This window comes from Gossypium raimondii, chromosome 6, assembly GCF_025698545.1.
Source record: "Gossypium raimondii isolate GPD5lz chromosome 6, ASM2569854v1, whole genome shotgun sequence".
NCBI classification, from domain to species: Eukaryota; Viridiplantae; Streptophyta; class Magnoliopsida; order Malvales; family Malvaceae; genus Gossypium; species Gossypium raimondii.
In genome coordinates this window covers 26,331,336-26,352,321 of record NC_068570.1, presented here as the reverse complement: position 1 = coordinate 26,352,321, position 20,986 = coordinate 26,331,336, and the positions used below count along the sequence as shown (strand labels likewise).

Here is a 20,986-nt window from a genome sequence, read left to right as displayed (position 1 = left end):
TATATATATACAAACATCTATTTTCTTTATTGTTATTGTTGTTTCCATTGATGTTAATTTATAAATTTATTTATCGTCCACATTTTTAATTTATTAGTTTTTATTCACTTGTTATTGTATATACATGATTGATTTGATTTTTTATTTATTTTTCGTTTTTGCTCATATTATTTTTATTCACATTATCATGTTAATTAATCCATTATGCATATTAACACCATAATTCAAAAACAAAATTTTCTAAGTAAGGCAATATTTTGAGTTTGGAAATTCGAGAAAACGTGCCCTAATGTGTTGGGTTTCGATTTCTCGTTTAGCCAAATGGCCAAATACCCTCTTAAAGTTTCAAAGTATGAGTTTTGGAAACCATAAGGTGATCTTGGTTTCGAGAGATTAAAGTATCGTATCCTAATGTGCTAGATGTGATATTCTTTCGGAACAAGAGAATCTTAAATTTCAACCCATATTGTTTGAAAGTTTTTAGGATCGTATTTTTAAAATTCTTCAAAGTTTTAAATTTTTGACATTAAGACATTAACTAATCAACTAGGTACCAATTTTTGGGCGTTACGAGGGTGCTAGTCCTTCCTTGTACGTAATCGACTCCCGAACCCGTTTTTTTGAATTTCGCGGACCAAAATCGTTGTTTTAATAAAATTAAATCGTTTATTAAAAACAACCACTTTTTAAGGTGATCCGATCACACCTTATCAAAAAGGATTGGTGGCGACTCCCATATTCTTTTTCTTTTTCAAAATCCAAGTCGGCCCCGTTTTTACAAAAAATGGTGCATTTAGCTTTCTTTTTCTTTCACACTACATTATCTAATCTCACTGCAACTGTTGTTTTTACACTAACTATAGGTAAACGCACCGCCCATCCAAAGGGCCCTAAGTGTCTATACTTCACACATTTGGAATTTAGTCCTCCAACTTTTATTTTTAAAAATTTAATCTCTCAACTTTATGGATTTAAAAATCTCCTTTCAAATTACATATAACCATGTAATATTTTAATTGAAAAGCCAACGATATTAACTATTTGAATTAATTAATAAAACTAAAAAAATATAGAGATCAAATTATGTTAAAAATTAAAATATAAAGATTAAATCTCAAATTTAAACATATTAGAAGGACCAAAATTAGAAATTAACCATTTTCATTAAATGAAACAAAAAAGAGCTTGTGGTGTGTGCCACGTGTCATAGGGAAGGTCACCTTCCTTTAATCTATAAGTATATAGATATAAATTTGTATAAATCAAATTTAATTTAATCAATATTCTTTTACATTAATTTTTAATATATTCCTTAAAAATTGACATAAAAATATTATTGTCATCATCAATCATATTTATAACGTATTATGTATCTGTATTTGGTAGAAATCAATATATTTTGTATAGACTGAAGAGGTTAGAGTGAGAACTAGAATACTAACCCATTTGTTCATGAATATAATACCAATAGCAACCACAAAGTTGAAGGTAAGAGCAACGCTAGGAGTGCAAAGACGTTGCTGCAGATTCTTTGCTTTTTCTGGTGAAAAATTGCTAAACATGGAGGTTCGCAACTCTTCCAGAGCTCTTCCTTCGTAAATGATACCAAAAGAGAAGAAATTAAGGAAACATGAAGCCGAGCAAAGGACTGTACAAGTAAAGTTCTAGGAACAGTAAAGATAGCAAATAATATTAACAATTATAAAAGAACAATGATATTAAAATTAAATTAGATTATCACACATTTAGGCCAAAACAAATTCATGTGACAAATAAATTTAATAATAAATTGATTTGAAAGCTAAATGAAGTTTTAGTTGAAATAATAATGGTATCGAAAATTATGGTATTTTAGGTTCGAGTTCCATTAGTTACATTTTTCTAGATTTCATATGATTTGAAATGACAAATATATTTACACAGTAATGTTATTATTTTATAAAAGCAAGGGGTTTCAATAATTATTTAACTCAGTTGGGATCCAGTTGAAATGTAACACCAACTTAGTAAACCTCTTAAATATAGTATACTAGACTAGATTATGGCACACCTATGATGTGTGAAAAAAATTGTCGAAACCATTTTTATTTTTGGAAAAAAACAAAAATTAGTTGTCGATGAAAATTTGGAGTCGCCACCAATCTTTTATTGAGGTGTGATTGGATCACCTAAAAACGACTTTGGTCTACGAGTTTTAAAAAACGGGTTCGGGAGTCGGTTACGTTCGAGGAAGGATTAGCACCCTCGTAACGCCCAAAAATTGGTACCAAATTGATTAATTAATGTCTTAAAGTCGAGAGTTAATAAATACGATCTTTAGTTAAATTATTTATTAAAACTTTCTCATTTTGGAAAAAGAAAATATCACACCCAATGCGTTAGGGCACAACATTTTATTCTCTTCAAAATGGGTTAGTCCAAAAAAACTCGTGTAATAAAATTTAAGAAAATATCTAATTGTTTAAAATTTATGAAGAAATCGCAACCCAATATGTTAAGGCACAATTTCCTAAAATCCCAAACATTCAATATTTCCTGTATTTTTTTTTTAAAATCCATGTCTCGAGAAATCAACGTGTCACATCCAATACGTTAGGACACAACATATTGAATTCCCGATGACAAGTTTTATTTTTGTTTGATTCAAGAGCAATTCTCGATTGTTAGATTTAACGAAGAAAATCGGAACCCAATAGGGCTTCAATCATCTCGAAAATCCTCAATACGAGTATTGTCTCTATTTTGAAAAATTCCATTTTTAAATTCGAATAAAAAGATGACGTAATGTTATATTGTATGTGTGCATGAATGTCACAATAACTGAATACAACAATAAATACATCAATGGTGTAATAACATAGATAGTAAACAAGCTAAATTAATACAAAAGCAAAAATAACTAATGACATATAAAATATCAAATAAATGAGCAAGATAAATAAATAAAATCCATGAATGTAAACATAAATAAATAACGGACAAAGAAAACAAAACAAATAAAGAATAGAAAGCATAATATATATACATGAAGAATAGAGGCCTACATATGGATTTACATGTAAATCTTTGGATTATAAAAAATTATAATGTATTTAAAAAAATAAGCATATATATATATATAAAATATTTTTTTAAATATGAATAAATATTTAGGCATTTTAGAAATAAAATAAAAAAGATATATACGTATTTGTTGATATAAAAGAATATTTACTTAAAACTAAATATATATAAGTGTACATAAAAATATGTAAAAATATTAAATAATTACAAGATAAAAATAAATATATGTGTATATATATGAATATAAAAAATTACTTATAAAAAATATGTATATAAAAACAACATATATATATAAATAAAAAATAATTACAGATAAAAAATAAAAATAATTACATTGTGGAAGTTAATTAATTTAAAAAATATAAAGAAACTAAATTGAACTGAATATGAAAAATCTGGGGCAAATCTGCAAATAAATACAACCCAAAGGATTGAATTGAACACGCGAATTGCATAGAGGGGCTGGAAGGGAAATTTTCCCTTCTCCTTTAAAACGGTGTCGTTCAGGTAGGGTTAAATTGAAATTGAAAATAAATAAAAGGACTAATTTCAAAAATAAAAACAACGTCATTGTAAAATATAAAAAAGGCGGAGGGGCTAAAAGCGCAATTTACACCTTCACTCAAAAATACGCAGATCCTAGGCCGGGTCGGGTCGGATTTGGGTCGGTCCAGGCCTAAAACGGCGTCATTTTGAAGAGCTATTTAAACCAAACTTTAGTAAAAAAAATCATTTCAGTTTATTTAAAAAAAAAAAACAAAAAAACCTTCAAAAAGTTCTCTCCCCTCCTCAGACGTCTGGCCAGGGTTTGGTCATCGGCCACTGTGCCGACAGCCGATCTTCGGCGCCAACACCGCCGTATGCGGTGGTCGAAAAAGAGGAAAGCTTCCTTTTCGATTTCTTCGGCCTCCCTTAACCCGAATCCGAGCTCAAAATTTCCAAAAAAAATCAAAAGACGTGAAGAAATCACGAAAACCCCTCGATTTTCGGCCACCGATCCTCGGGGGTAGCTTCCTCAATCGCTTCAGAAACAAAGAAAGGTTGTTTCTTTCTTTTTACTTAGTTTATTCGCATGTAAATAAGTAAAAAATAAAACATATGATCTAACAGTAGATAAATGAACTGTAAATAGCAACCTTTGAATCGATTTCTACTTTTTTCCTATTTGAACTCTCTGTTTTACGAAACTAATAGCCCTTTTTTATTGATTTTTGAATTCGGGATCTGTATTACAATGCATTAATGGCTTTTTTATAGTCGAATGAAACAAATCTAAAGAAGAAACAAATCTGTTTCTTTATTTGATTTTCGAATCTTTGATTGTGTTTCCTTTTTTGTTTTTTCTTGATGCGTAGGTATAAAGATCGAGGATGCTTGTGGCTGCGGCGCAAAGGGTTTCCTCAGAAACCCTAGGGATTTCTGTAACTTTTGGAAATTTGGGCCACATAGAATTGGGCCACTGTTCTTTAACAAAAATTGGGTGTGAGGTTTGGGCCCTCTTTATTGTAATTGGATTGTTTTATTTGGCCCATTTTACCCGAGCCAAAATCGGGTATTACAGCTGCCCTTCGTTGCTCGTTATCGTGTAACAGAAACAGTGCAAAGACTTTAAAAATACCGGATTTTTCCCGGTCACGCTAGATATTGATACTCTTCTTCTTCAAGTAGCCTCATTCCTTCCTACTGCATCTTCAGAGATATATGAATTAGTGCTTCAATCTACTCCACTGTAACTTCAGAGAGATAAGACTTATAGCTTCAACTTGATCTGCAGCAACTTAAAGACAAATTTGATGTGATCTGCTCTATTTCTTGGGTCTACTCCACTGCAACTTCAGGGAGATAAGATTATCAGCTTTAATCTGCTCCACTGCAACTTTAGGGAGATAAGATTTACCATCTCCAGTCTGCCTCACTGTAACTTCAGGAGGATAAGACTTGTTTACTTAGTCTGCTCCACTGCAACTTCAGGGAGATAAGACTAGATGCGATCTGCTCTCTGCAAATTCAGAGAGATAATATCCAAGATTTTAATCTGCTCCACTGTAACTTCAGGGAGATAGGATTATCGGCTTTAATCTGCTCCACTGCAACCTCAGGGAGATAAGATTTGTCATCTTCAGTCTGCCTCACTACAACTTCAGAAGGATAAGACTTGCTTACTTAGTCTGCTCCACTGCAACTCCAGGGAGATAAGACTAGATGCGATCTGCTCTCTGCATCTTCAGAGAGATAAGATCCAAGGTTTTAATCCGCTCCATTGCAACTTCAGGGAGATAAGATTATCAGCTTTAATCTGCTCCACTTCAACTTCAGGGAGATAAGATTTGCCATCTTCAGTCTACCTCACTGCAGCTTCAGGAGGATAAGACTAGCTTACTTAGTCTGCTCCACTACAACTCTAAGGAGATAAGACTAGATGCGATCTGCTCTCTGCATCTTCAGAGAGATAAGATCCAAGGTTTTAATCTGCTTCACTGCAACTTCAGGGAGATAGGATTATCGGCCACCGATCTGTTCTCTAGGGAACATGACCTGTAAAAATCCACTCTATGAACTTAATTATGCCTAGTGATTAGGATGTTATGATCAAAATTAATTCGATGCTCCTAACTAGATATGTAAGAATGACATTTGAATGAATGCAGAATGTCATTTTTTGAGAATTATCACTCAAGTTATCATTTCTTAAAGTTTATTAAGGTATTGTCGCTGACGCCTTTTGCTTGGCTGACATCTCCAAAGAAACACTTAATCAAATTGCCCCCCATTGTGAACTTCAAAGCTCAATCCACTAGGACGCAGAATTTGTACCATCTTCCTTCCACTGTGATCCAAGGGTAGGAAAATTTGACCCTTCTCAATCCTCTTCTATCGTAATTCAAGGATGCAGACCACGGAACTCTTTTACACCATTCCCAGGGTGTCCTACCAAATGCTCATACACAAATGAAGAGTTTTCTTTCCATAGGGGACTTCTTCCTACTCAATCAAGACTTCTTGCCATCTCATTCAATATTTAGACAACCAAATCTGAAAAAGCAGTCTTAATTTAGACTTTTTCCTTCTTAGGCTCTTAAACTTTTAAACTTGGTGCGTTCTAAACAATAGTCCTGTTTCAGGTTACTAAATTATCTAGAAATTCCCAGAGTAATATGCAAAACTTCTTTTGTGAAAGTTTATTAGTCCATCGATCATTATTCTAATGCGACATGCTTTCACAAATATCAAAAAACTGAGTAAGAGATGAATTAATTCAGGTCATATCTTGAATAATAAAAAAGGAATTTATTGATAGCAAGTGTCTTGAAAAGAAAAAGTATTCAAGAACAGCAAAGAATAAAGTATTTACAAGAACAAACAAACTCGGTACAAGTTATATGAAGACTAGGTGCATTGGATATCGCAGCTTGAACTTCTCCATGCAAACTAAGAACCATTTTGAATTTAACATGTGTTTAGGGGATCTACAGTACTTTGTCGATGCCCCAAGACGTTGTATATCCTTTTCTTGTTGACTTAGGTGTAGCAGGATCACCACATGCTCCAATTTGACAGTGTTTGAGCGCCCTTTTCGGGTTTTCAACTCAAATCCCATTTGATCTCAGGGCGCCCTTTTCGGGTTTTCACCTTGGCCTCTCCTTTTTTTTTTCTGAAAATCAGAGCGCCCTTCACGGGTTTTCACTTTGATTCCTCCTTTCTTTCAAGTGAAATATTTCTTGACTGAATCTAAATTTACAGGATTCGGGAAATTTTTACCATCCATCTCACTCAAAATCAAAGCACCTTTAGAAAAAGCCTTTTTTACAACATAAGGTCCTTCCCAATTTGACATCCATTTCCCTCTGAAATCCTTTTGTAGAGAGAGAATTTTCTTCAACACCAAGTCCCGCTCATGAAATTCTCTAGGACGAACCTTCTTATTATAAGCTCGCATCATTCGCTTCTGATACATTTGACCATGACGAATAGCTTTTAGTCTTTTCTCTTCTATCAGGTTCAACTGATCATACCGAGATTGGATCCATTCGGCCTCCTCCAATTTTAATTCGGCTAATACCCAGAGAGAAGGAATTTCGACTTCAATGGGTAGGTCTGCTTCCATCCCATAAACCAAAGAAAAAGGTGTTGCCCCAGTAGAAGTCCTGATAGATGTTCGGTAAGCAAGAAGAGCGAATGGTAACTTCTCATGCTAATCTTTGTAAGTTTTTGCCATTTTCGCCACAATTTTCTTGATATTTTTGTTAGCCGCCTCCACTACACTATTCATTTTTGGACAATACGATGATGAATTATGGTGTCTAATATTGAACTGGCTACAGACTTTTGCTATTGTGCTGTTATTCAAATTCAGCGCATTGTCAGATATGATTCTTTTAGGCATTCCATATCGACATATGATCTCCTTTTTCAAAAACTTACTGACTGCTGACTTCGTGACATTATCATATGTGGCTGCCTCTACCCACTGAGTGAAGTAGTCAATAACCACGAAAATGAAACGATGTCCATTAGAAGCCTTCCCGATATTGGCCCAATGACATCCATTCCCCACATGGAGAAAGGCCATGGAGAAGTCATAACATGAAGAGGTGAGGGAGGCGCGTGCATTTTATCCCCATAAATTTGGCATTTATGGCATTTGTTGGCATAACTGATGCAATCTCCTTCCATTGTGGACCAGTAATATCTGAATCTCATGATCTGTCTAGCCATGGTGAATCCATTGGCGTGTGTTCCACAAATACCCTCATGGATTTCTTCTAAAATTTTTTTAGCCTCCACAACATCCACGCATCTCAGCAGTACTCGATCCTTTCCATTTTTGTATAGAATCTCTCCATCTAGGACATAGTCAATGGCTAATCTTCTCAATGTCCTCTTCTCATTCTCGTTGCCTGATCAGGATATTCGCGATTCTTCACATATAGCAATCTATCTTGGTACCAGGGATGATCATCATTCTCCACTTCTTCAATACTGTAGCAGTGGGTTGGGATCTCATAAATACTAATTTGAATGGGCTTCATGTCCTCTAATCTGTTCACTTTAATCATGGAGGCTAAAGTGGCCAGAGCATCAGCCATCTGATTTTCTTCCCGTGGGAGATAACAGAATGTAATGTTGTCAAATTCTTCGATCAATTCTAGAACCAATCTCCGATAACGGATCAACTTAGGGTCTCTTGTCTCCCATTCCCCTCTTAGTTGGTATATTATCAATGCTGAGTCTCCGTACACTTCTAGTGTCTTAATTTTTTGCTTTATGGCTGCTCGTATACCCATGATTCAAGCTTCATACTCAGACATGTTATTAGTGCAATCAAAGTCCAATTTATTGGTGAAAGGATGATAATCTCTATTCGGAGACACCAAGACTGCCCCAATCCCATTGCCTAACGCATTCGATGCTCCGTCAAAGTTTAATCTCCAAGAATGGTTTTCTTAGGGATCCTCTTCAGCATTTTTCACATACATCAAATCTTCATTCGGGAAATCAAAGTCTAGAGGCTCAAAATATTCTAAAGCTCTGCTAGCCAAGAAATCTAGTATCGCACTCCCTTTGATGGCCTTCTGACTTACATATACGATATCAAACTCAGAGAGCAAGATTTGCCATCTAGCCATTCTTCCATTCAATGCCGTTGATTCCATCATATACTTTAAAGGGTCTAATTTTGAAATTAGCCAAGTCGTTTGATAGAGTAAGTATTGCCTTAACCTCTTGGTTGTCCAAATCAATGTGCAACATAATTTTTCGATAGGCGAATATCTCATTTCACAATCAGTAAATTTCTTACTGAGATAGTATATCATCTTTTCCATCTTTCCAGTCGCGTCATGTAGACCCAACACGTATCCCATGGAATTGTCGAACACCGTTAAATACAAAATCAAGGGTCTATCTGGGCTAGGTGGTGACAACACCGGAGTATTGGATAGGTATTGCTTTATCTTTTCAAAAGCTTCCTAGCATTCTTCATTCCAAACACCGGGATTATGTTTCTTCAAAAGGTAAAATATGGGGTCACATTTCTCGGTCAACTGTGAAATGAATCGAGCAATATAATTCAGTCTTCCTAAGAAACCTCGAACTTCTTTCTGAGTACGTGGTGATGGTAAATCCCGTATTGCCCTAACCTTGTCTGGGTCAATCTCGATCTCTTTCTCACTAACTACGAAGCCCAACAGCTTTCCTGACCTTGCTCCAAAAGTGCATTTTGTTGGATTGAGTTTGAGCTGGAACTTTCTTAGTCTTAAGAACAATTTTCTCAGGACCTGCACATGCTTATCCTCTGTTCTGGATTTGGCAATCATATCGTCAACATAAACCTCAATATCTTTGTGCATCATATCATGGAACAAGGCTACCATCATTCTCTGATATGTTGCTCTCGCATTCTTTGATCCGAATGGCATTACTTTGTAGCAAAATGTTCCCCACAAAGTAATGAATGTAGTCTTTCCCATACCTTCAGGGTGCATCTTTATCTGATTGTATCCTGAGAAACCATCCATGAAGGAAAACGTGAATATCCCGCCGTATTGTCCACCAAAGTATCGATATGTGGCAATGGGAAATTATCTTTTGGGCTTGCTTTGATCAAATCTCTGTAATCTACGCACATTCGTACTTTTCCATCTTTTTTTGGAACTGGAACGATGTTGGCTACCCATTCAGAATATTTGACTTCCTGTTAAAACCCAGCATCAAACTACTTCTTGACTTCCTTTTTTATTTTAAGCACAATATCGGGCCTCATTCTTCTTAACTTCTGTTGAACTGGTCTACAATCCTCTCTTATCAGTAGGCGGTGTACCACAATGTCAGTGCTCAATCCGAACATATCCTGGTATGACCATGCAAAGACGTCTTTGAATTCTTAGAGTAATTTCATGAGGTCTCGTCTTGTCTTTGCAAAGACCTCAGTTCCAATTTTCACCTCTTTCCCTTCTTCCAAGCTCACAACTTCTATTGCTTCCTTGTGAGGTACAATATTTTTTTCTTCCTATTCTACCATCCTCATCAAATACAAAGATAAACCACCATCTATGTCACCTTCAAACTCCTGCGATCCCTCTAAACACATGTTTCGTTCAAAAGAAAACTCTGTGTTTGTAGCGGCGTCATTCACGTCATTGATATACAAGGACCTAATATGGTTAAAAAAGAATGTATGAATTTATGTACAATTATTTGTGCAATATGATTATAAATGAAAGAATAATTTAAGGTATTTACTCGTATAGAAAGAATAAAGAATATTTGCTCGAAGAATTGCAAAGATGTGTTTTATTAAAATAATGATGCTTGAATGTAAGCCTTTTTCACAAAAGAGTTCTTATTATTTCTAGGCTAAAACAACAAGTTTGTTCTGAATATTACTCTGAGACAGTTCTAAAGACTTTAGGTATTTCTTCCATAGTCCAATTATCTTAAACACTCCCAGTCTCGTAAGGGCAAATGTCTGACAAACTTCCTTCTACCATTATACCCTCACAAATGGCATTGATGTGCACATTTTCCAATATCTCCTCGATGCTTTCCTCAGTTGATTTCCTTATTTCAAAGTGGATAATACCTTCAAACACGAAGGTTTTGGATATGTGGGGAATTATCATTGGCTCCCATTTGATCTCCTCCCTATTTAAACGCGACCTTCTTCTTTCCTGTCTTCTTTCCAACTCATTCTTTCTCTGTCCTTTGTCTGGTTTGTACCCTAAGCCAAAGTTGTCTTGTTTTTCTTTCAGCACTAGAACCTCAATTCCCCTTTGCAGGTATTTCACTAATCCTCTTCTAGGTAGAGCTCACTTTCCTACCAACAGTCGCAAACCCATCTCTGTAGTCTTGGATATTTTAGGCTCTAGAATCTTGCATCCCTCAGAAACAAATGTTGCATTCACAAACTCCAGAGATCAAAAAGAGCATTCCACCGACTCGTCATTAGTATCCACATATGGCGCCTCATTGGATACAACTGCTATGATATCCTCTTCGGCGTTTATTGTCACCAGCCGACCTTCTGATATTAACTTCAATTTCTGATGTAATGATGATGGCACAGCTCCCGCCGAATGTATCCATGGCCTCCCCAATAAAAAAATGTAGGAGGGTTTGATGTCCATCACAATGAAATCCACTTCGTAAACTGTTGGGCCAATCAGTAGGGGTATCTCAATTCTTCCCATGACCTTTCTTTCTGTACCGTCAAATGCCCTTACTACATTTAGGCATGTCTTCATGTGCGAGCTGTCTATGGGAAGCCTGTTAAGTGTGGACAATGGCAACACGTTCAATGCTGATCCATTGTCAATCATAACTCCTGGCAAAGTATACCCTTTGCATCGTGTAGTGATATGCAAAGCCTTGGTAGACCCTATGCCCCCAGGTCGTATTTCATCATCATTGAAGAATATGAAATTATCAGTACTGATATTATTGACCAACCAACCTAATTTTCCAACAGAAATATCATTGGCCACATGAGTCTCGTTCAACACATTTATCAACGCACTTCGATGCATTTTTGAATTCAAAAGTAAGGCTAGTACAGATATGCGTGCTGGTTGTTTATGCAACTGTTCGACGACATTATACTCACTATGCTTCAAAAATTTGAGGAATTCTGCAACTTCCTCCTCTTCCACCAATTTATTGATAGATAGCACAGGCTCAGCTATTTTCCCTTTTTGTTCCACTATTACGGCCTTTCTTTTCACAGGTTCTAGATCGGCACTCACACCCTGGTCCTTTGTAGTCTCCTTTCTAGGGACAGTTGTATTGCACTCGTAGTTCCACGAAACCTTCCTACTATCTGGGTAAGAAAAGGTTGCAGGTTTTTTATTATGATTCTTGGCATTACTGGCGTTCTCACTTCATCATTCTTTGGTCGCGAGATGATGACCACAGGCTGCGCTACTCTTGGAACCTTTGTGGATTTGGATGTGCAGATACTCCCCTCCTCCTTAACTTCTTCATAAAACTCCATTTCCTTGTTATTCATCAGACCTTGAACCAAGGCTCTGAATTCTGTGCATTCTTGAATCTCATGTCCCTCCTCATGATGGAACTCACAGTAGTTTTCTACCCCTTCAGAGCTTCTTTCTGAATCCAAAACAAGCAGCCCTCTTTCTACCATCTTCTTCCAGATCCATCTCAAAGGAATCTTCACTTCTACAATATTTTCCTTGATTTTTCTACCCGTGTTCCCTCCTATCATGTTCACTCCATTTTCATTATGATTAGGTAACGGAGTCTCTGTACTGGACGAATCATCCACTTTAACGACACCTATGCTTATGAGTCTTTCTACCAGCTTCTTGAATGTCGTACAATGTTATATAGAATGCCCCACGATTCCCGCGTGATAATCGCATTGTGCATTTGCATTGTACCGCTTAGGGTATGGAGGTTGCAGAGGTTTCAAATGGTAAGGGGAAACCACATGTGCATTGAATAGATTCTGATATAGCTCCCTATACGACATTAGAATTGGCGTAAATTGAAGCTTCTTTGTATTTTACCTTGTGTCAGATCCCCATTTTTTGATCCTCGTTGGTTAACAACCACTTTTTTCGGTTGATTCACGGTAATCGTCTTTGAATATGAACTTGTGTTGTTGACCTCATTTTCCTTCTTCTTCGAGACCGACCTTCTGCTATTTTCTCCAACATTTATCTTCTCGCTTCTAATAGCATTTTCTATCATTTCACCATTCATAACTATGTCAGAAAAGCTTTTAGTAGCACTTCCTAACATATGTGTAATAAATGGGGCCTTCAATGTGTTAACAAAAAGCATCGTCATCTCTCTTTCTAGAAGAGATGGCTCAACTTGAACGGCAACCTCCCTCCATCTCTGCGCGTATTGTCTAAAACTTTTGCCGGGTTTCTTTTCCATGTTCTGTAGAGTGATTCTATCAGGTACCATGTCAGTCACATGGCTGTACTGTTTTATAAATGCCTGTGCTAGATCTTTCCATGAATTAATCTGGGTACGGTTCAATCGATTGTACCACTTGGATGCTACCCCTGTAAGGCTATCTTGAAAGCAATGTATCAGGAGTTGGTTGTTATTGACATTACCAGTCATTTGTCTGCAAAACATGGTAATATGAGCTTCGGGGCTACTAGTTCCGTTGTACTTCTCAAACTCTAGCATTTTGAACTTGTAAGGGGGTACTAAATCCGGAACCAGGCTCAATTCTTTAGCGTCCATCCCATAGTAGCTCTCCACACATTCCATCACTCTAAATTTCTCTTCTAGCCATTTGTACTTTTCCTCTAGCCGTTTTGGTAACTCATCATTCATTTTCTCCTTCCCAGCTATCTCATCAAAGTCAGGGATAGCAGGATTAACAAGGTTAGCTTTGGGGTTAGAGCCTGATCCAGCCTGAAGATTCATTAGCGTCGCAGCGTCGTCCTAAAATTGCTGAGGCTTAACGGTAACAGAGGACCTGCGCGGGTATATCTCGACTTGCTGGGGGGTAAAGTCTGGAGGATAGACAGGTCCCTCATTGTCTCATTCTTCAACATTAAGCACAGAGCTTTTTCCTTTATCAACTCTTCCAGTCAACAACTGAGTCAACTTAGTCATAATATTCCCCTAAGATTCTATCATTTTATCGATCATTTTTTGTTGAATCTTCTCAAGCTGCTCATTCATTTGTTGTTGAAGCTGATCTTGCATTTCCTTCTGGAACTGTTCTAGCCTTTGATCCATGTCTTTAGTTTTCGAACGAGTACCATAGCGGTGTTTGGTAGGTTGATTGGTTTCCAGATTAATTGAAGAGTGATTTAAATTAATTAGAATCTTTTGATGTATTTTTTAATGCATATGAAGCAATGCAATGCATGAAATGAATGCAAAAAGGCGTCAATTTTAATTCAATTCCATTTAAGAAAACTTTACTAGAAATTAAATTCCTTTACATAAAGTGAATTACAAATAAGACTTTGCCCTAGTACCCAAAACTCTAATCTTTTTAAGTAACAAAGCTAATTCTTGTCCCCGATCCGATTCTAATTTATACTTCACACTCAGAATGTCAGCCTGTGCTGCTAAAGTCTGTATATGATCAGCTACTTCTCGAATCTGGACCATAGCTTCCTCCATAAGATGATCTCTGCTCCTAACTTGACTCTAAAAGTAGTAGAGCTGTTCATTATTACGACTTTCATTTGCTTTCAAGTACTTGATCTGGATCTCAAAATTTTCCAGCGCCGTTTCTAGCTCTTCGATTCTTTTCTTCATTTCTTCAATCTTGCTCAAGCTTGCTTTCAACTCTATCGCGAGATTTCGAATTCGATACTGACGAAGACATCCTTCCAACATGATCACCCTATCCTTCAACTCGCCATTTTCCTTTTCGCTTTCTGACTAACTCTTTTCTAAAGCCTCGTTTTGCCTCTGCATCTCTTGGAATTTCTGTTCCCATCTATCGACTTTGTCCTTTTCTTCTTGAATTTTTGCTCGCCACTGTTCTGAATTTTTTCCCAGCCCGACAGTTCTCATTGACAGACGCAACTTTTTACAATCCGTCTTCAGACTACCCAGCTCCTCCTCAGCCTTGTTTTTCTCCTTCTTTAATTTCTCAATTTCAAGCTTCTGAACGTCTATGTCCAATCTCAAGTTCATCTTTTCCTCCTCCATTTGCTCTATCTTATTTTCTAAATCCACATTTCTTCTCTCAAAATCTTGTCTTATGATTTCCAACTCAAAAGGGACGACTCACAAAGATTCCTCTTAGGTGTATTATCGTTAATCCTCCTAACCCACCATTCATGATATTCAGGAGTTGTCATCGGACCCACAGCTAATCTCTTCATTTGGCGAGTCTGTTTCCACGCACTAGACATCTCTTGAATCTTATTTCTATAACCATCATCCTTTTACGAAAATTCACAATCAGCTATCCCTTGAGTCGCAGGTATAAACTGCCTTGACCTATATTGCCTTAGCACCAATAATGGGGCATATCCAACAGCTCCCCAAATACCAAGCAAAGGAACCCAATCAAAATTACCACACCTATACATGATCTCATCTGGAAGCAACTAAGGAGCTCTCCAGTCAACGTCCTCCTCCTGAAGATTTTGAAGAATTGCCATCCACTTCTCCTACTAAATATCATCTCTCCTCGACGTGGATACTATCTCCTTTAGTGGTGAATAATTTTTAGAGAAAACCCGATACAAAACCTTATCCACCTTCCAAAAGTAATTGTTAAACCATGCGAGTAGAAGATGTGCACATCCAATAAATCTACCTTCACCCGTCTTTCAGCATGCACTCAATGACCTGAAAGTTTCTGCCAAAATTGCTGGAATCGATGTAACCTTCTTATCAAGCCGGTCGAATAAATCAGTAACTGCTTTATCCACATGCCCCAATGCTTTAGGGAAGACAACCAAGCCGTATATACTTAAAGCAAAGATATCTAACCTCTTTCTCACGTCTAGGTGTGTTAGAATTGCATCTTTCAAACTTCTCCAAGGAACGCACTTACTATCCCCCTTTTGCTTAATCCGTGCAGCAACCTACTGCTCACTCATTCCTGTTATACTCATCAACTTCTTTGAAAAGGTTGGCATATTTACCGCTCTCGAGTAGACCCTGTCTATTTGAAACTTTGAACATCGGAGTAAAGCCACATATTCCTCTATCGTAGGCACCAAATCGACCTTCCCAAATGTAAAGCAGCTGTAAGCAGGATTCCAAAACTGGGTGAGGGCTCGAAAAAAATGCTTGTCTACCTTCACGTCAAGCAAATAAGGCAAATCCCCATAATTATTATAAAATAGCTGTCTAACCTCGTCATTCCACTGATCCCAAATTTCCTTCAATTCTTGCAAATTGTTTTGAGTTACACTGATGCGCGTAAAGTCCCATAATTCCGATACATATCCATCGGCCAAACTATCGCCTTTTTTCTCGCTGCATTATTTCAGACCAAGTTCGGACAGCCGCATTGTCCTCCACTTTATCAAGAAACCCTTTTTCCATGACAAGCTTTCTATCTAGCAACTGAATATGAACTGACGCCTTTTATGATGAAATGAAATGCCATGTCATGCAATCAAAATAAAACACAAAAGTCAGTATCAAATATAAGCATATAATCAAGGAAGAGTAAAACGTTTATTAGGACATCTACTAGGGTTTAGTGTGGTTCTACCTAAGGCAAGCTCCTAAGGATCATTATATGCGGTTTGGCTCTAAAGTAAAGGTACCCGAACCAGCAGATTCCTCGATCTTCACCCATTATAGGCTCATATAGATCAAGTTCGATTCAGGGGAACACATTTTCCCTATGACTATACGGAGATGATAATCTCACAAAGGCATAGGTACCGATGTATTCCGAAAGCGATCCACTATCCTATACGGAGGTGAAAACCTCACGAAGGAATAGTTTCTCACTCCCACTTAAAAGGGTAAAATCATTCAACTCATGTAATGTATAATGTAAAGATCAATTAAGCAAGAAAATAATGAATGCAAAAGGATCTCATGATTTTTTTTAAAAAAAATATTTTCTTGACCATAAGACAAAAATTAATCAACTTTGTGGCTCGACTCTCTTATTTTTTAAAAAAGTCCCCAGTGGAGTCGCCAAGCTGTCGAAACCATTTTTATTTTTGGAAAAAAACAAAAATTAGTTGTCGATAAAAATTTGGAGTCGCCACCAATCTTTTATTGAGGTGTGATTGGATCACCTAAAAATGACTTTGGTCTACGAGTTTTAAAAAACAGGTTCGGGAGTCGGTTACGTTCGAGGAAAAATTAGCACCCTCGTAACGCCCAAAAATTGGTACCAAATTGATTAATTTATGTCTTAAAGTCGAGAGTTAAAAAATACGATCTTTAGTTAAATTATTTATTAAGACTTTCTCATTTTGGAAAAAAAAGTATCACACCCAATGCGTTAGGGCACAACATTTTATTCTCTACAAAATGGGTTAGTCCAAAAAAAACTCGTGTAATAAAATTTAAGAAAATATCTACTTTTTTAAAATTTATGAAGAAATCGCAGCCCAATACGTTAAGGCACAATTTCCTAAAATCCCAAACATTCAATATTTCCTTTATTTTTTTTAAAAAAAATCCATGTCTCGAGAAATCAACGTGTCACATCCAATACGTTAGGACACAACATATTGAATTCCCGATCACAAGTTTTATTTTTGTTTGATTCAAGAGCAATTCTTGATTGTTAGATTTAACGAAGAAAATCGAAACCCAATACGTTAGGGCTTCAATCATCTCGAAAATCCTCAATACGAGTATTATCTATATTTTGAAAATTTCCATTTTTAAATTCGAATAAAAAGATGACGTAATGTTATATTGTATGTGTGCATGAATGTCACAATAACAAATACAACAATAAATACATCAATGGTGTAATAACATAGATAGTAAACAAGCTAAATTAATACAAAAGAAAAATAACTAATGACATATAAAATATCAAATAAATGAGCAAGATAAAAAAAATACATGAATGTAAACATAAATAAATAGCGGACAAAGAAAACAAAACAAATAAAGAATAGAAATCATATAATATATACATGAAGAATAGAGGCCTACATGTGGATTTACATGTAAATCTTTGGATTATAAAAAAATATAATGTATTTAAAAAATAAGCATATATATATAATATGTTTTAAAAAATATGAATAAGTATTTAGGCATTTTAGAAATAAAATAAAAAGATATATACGTATTTGTTGATATAAAAGAATATTTACTTAAAAACTAAATATATAAGTGTACATAAAAATATGTAAAAAATATTAAATAATTACAATGTAAAAATAAATATACGTGTATATATATGAATATAAAAAATTACTTATAAAAAAATATGTATATAAAAACAACATATATATATATAAATAAAAAATAATTACAGATAAAAAAATAAAAATAATTACATTATGGAAGTTAATTAATTTAAAAAATATAAAAAAACTAAATTGAACTGAATATGAAAAATCTGGGGCAAATCCGTAAAAAAATAAAACCAAAAGGATTAAATTGAACACGCGAATTACATAGAGGGGCTGGAAGGGAAATTTTCCCTTCTCCTTTAAAACGGCGTCGTTTAGGTAGGGTTAAATTGAAATTGAAAATAAATAAAAGGACGAATTTAAAAAATAAAAACAACCTCATTGTAAAATATAAAAAAGGCGGAGGGGCTAAAAGCGCAATTTACCCCTCCGCTTAAAAACACGCGGATCCTAGACCGAGTCGGGTCGGATTCGGGTTGGTCCAGGCCTAAAACGGCGCCGTTCTGAAGGGCTATTTAGACCAAACTTTAGTAAAAAAAATCATTTCAGTTTGTTTTTAAAAAAAAACAAAAAAAACCTTCAAAAAGTTCTCTCCCCTCCTTAGACGTCCGGCCAGGGTGCGGTCATCGGTCGGTCATCGGCCATCGCGCCGGCTGCCGATCTTTGACGCCGGCACCGCCATATGCGGTGGTCGGAAAAGGGAAAAGCTTCCTTTTTGATTTCTTCGGCCTCCCTTAACCCGAATTCGGGCTCAAAATTTCCAAAAAACATTAGAAGACGCGAAGAAATCATGAAAAACCCTCGGTTTTCGGCCACCGATCTTCAGGGGTAGCTCCCACATCGCTTCAGAATCAAAGAAAGGTTGTTTCTTTCTTTTTACTTAGTTTATTTGCATGCAAATAAGTAAAAAATAAAACATATGATCTAACAGTAGATAAATGAACTGTAAATAGCAACCTTTGAATGATTTCTGCTTTTTTCCTATTTGAACTCTCTGTTTTGCGAAACTAATAGCCCTTTTTTTATTGATTTTCGAATTCGGGATCTGTATTTCAATGCATTAATGGCTTTTTTATAGCCGAATGAAACAAATCTAAAGAAGAAACAAATCTGTTTCTTTATTTGATTTTCGAATCTTTGATTGTGTTTCCTTTTTTGTTTTTTCTTGACGCGCAGGTATGAAGATCGAGGATGCTTGTGGCTACGGCGCAAAGGGTTTCCTCAGAAACCCTAGGGATTTCTGTAACTTTTGGGCATTTGGGCCACATATAATTGGGCCACTGTTCTTTAACAAAAATTGGATCTGGGGTTTGGGCCCTCTTTATTGTAATTGGATTGTTTTATTTAGGCCTTTTTACCCGGACCAAAATCGGGTATTACAAAAATTATGTAACAAATTTATAAGTTGAAATAAATTTCAAACATGATTTTAGTTGAAATAGTAACCAAATGTGTTTTAGATGAGATGATAAACTCGAGTTTATAAATGCAATGAGGTCTCAAGTTTAAATCTCATTTTGCATATGTATTATTCTATATAAAAATAAATATACAAATATAATACTACCTTCAAAATAATATTTGTTACTCTATAAAAATATAGGGTACGCATATTTCTAGACAAACCCGTTACGATAAGACCTATAGAAACACATATGGGTTCGGGGAAAGGATCTCCTGAGTATTGGATAGTTATTGTTAAACCGCGCAGAATACTTTATGAAATGAGCGGAGTAGCCGAAAATATAGCCAGAAAGGTTAAAACACTTGAATAGATAGATAGGTAGATAATATAAAATATATATTAGATTTGTTAAAATATATAATTTTTTAATAATATAAACATATAAAAATATATAAATTAAAATAAAGGGAGAAGATTTTTTGCACTGTCGATGTAAAAGTCTCATGCACAGTCAGTGAATAATAATATGACACTTCATCATTAAATAAAACAAAAATAGTGGAGACTTATAAATAAATACTAATAATTTTATTTAAACATAATTAATAATAAGACTCTAAATCCAAGACCCTAGACTCTAAAATCAAAGACACTAAACCCTTGAACCCAAGATCCTAAATCGAGAGTTATTAATATTTAATTATAATAGTTACGATTAATGTTTAATTATGTTTAAATAAAATTATTAGTATTTATTTACAAGTTCTCTATATTCTTTGTTTAATTTAATAATGATATGTCATATCATTATTTATTAATAGTATATAAAACTTATGCACCGACAATGTGTCGAATATTATTATTTAAATATTAAATTAAATGAGTGACTCAATTCTACTCTTAAAATACTTTATAATTTTTGAAAATTCAATATTTTCATTTAAAACAATTAAATTACGTTTGAAATTTTTTTTTAAAAAGGTAAAAGTAAAATTTATTTGTCAAATTTTTCATCCAAATACAATCTAAAAGATTCAACATTGAAAGCAGCTCGTAAAAAAACACGTGTCTTGGAGGATTTTCTTTTCCATTTTAATATAAATTTAAATATTATTTTCTTTTATAGTCAATAAATATATTTGTTAATTTAATAGGTATAACTTTATTAGAATGCATATAAAACATTAGTAGTAATTTCAAAATTATTCTATAAAAATATTCAAAAATATTATTTGAAATTATTTATCTGTACAACTCTTAGTTGTAATATGATTATTTTCATAGTTCTAACCCCATAATATTGTTTATATTAATAGAAAAAACTTTAAGTTACTAATAGTTTAAACTCGTCTTTGAAAGTCTCAACTTCGTTTTGTTCTGGCTAATTAAGTAAAGGAAATACATTTTCATAATGACATACGTGTTTCGCTAGCATCACTGCCTTTGCGCTTTAGCACTCTCCTAAAATCCTTGTTTAACAAATAATTCAGAATTTGGTGCCTTGACAACATTATTATCCGCAATGTTTGATCTTATCTGTCTAAAAATCTGGCTTTGCTTTATCTATTTCCATTTCTCATGTACAACTATATATAAACCTAACTCTGGAAAACGATTTACGATAAATTAAGCAGAGAATAAACGATGACAATAATTTGAAAGATGGAAAAGCTAAGTATTTGTTGTCAGAAATTTCGTCTTCTTTAAAGTAACATGA

At 35.0% G+C, this 20,986-nt stretch overlaps 1 pseudogene; it reads right to left on the bottom strand.

Moving 5' to 3' along the window:
- LOC105771850 (nucleotide-sugar uncharacterized transporter 1-like) overlaps positions 1-20,780 on the bottom strand; it is a 52,894-nt pseudogene extending 32,114 nt beyond the window's left edge.
- Between the last annotated feature and the right edge of the window lie 206 nt (positions 20,781-20,986).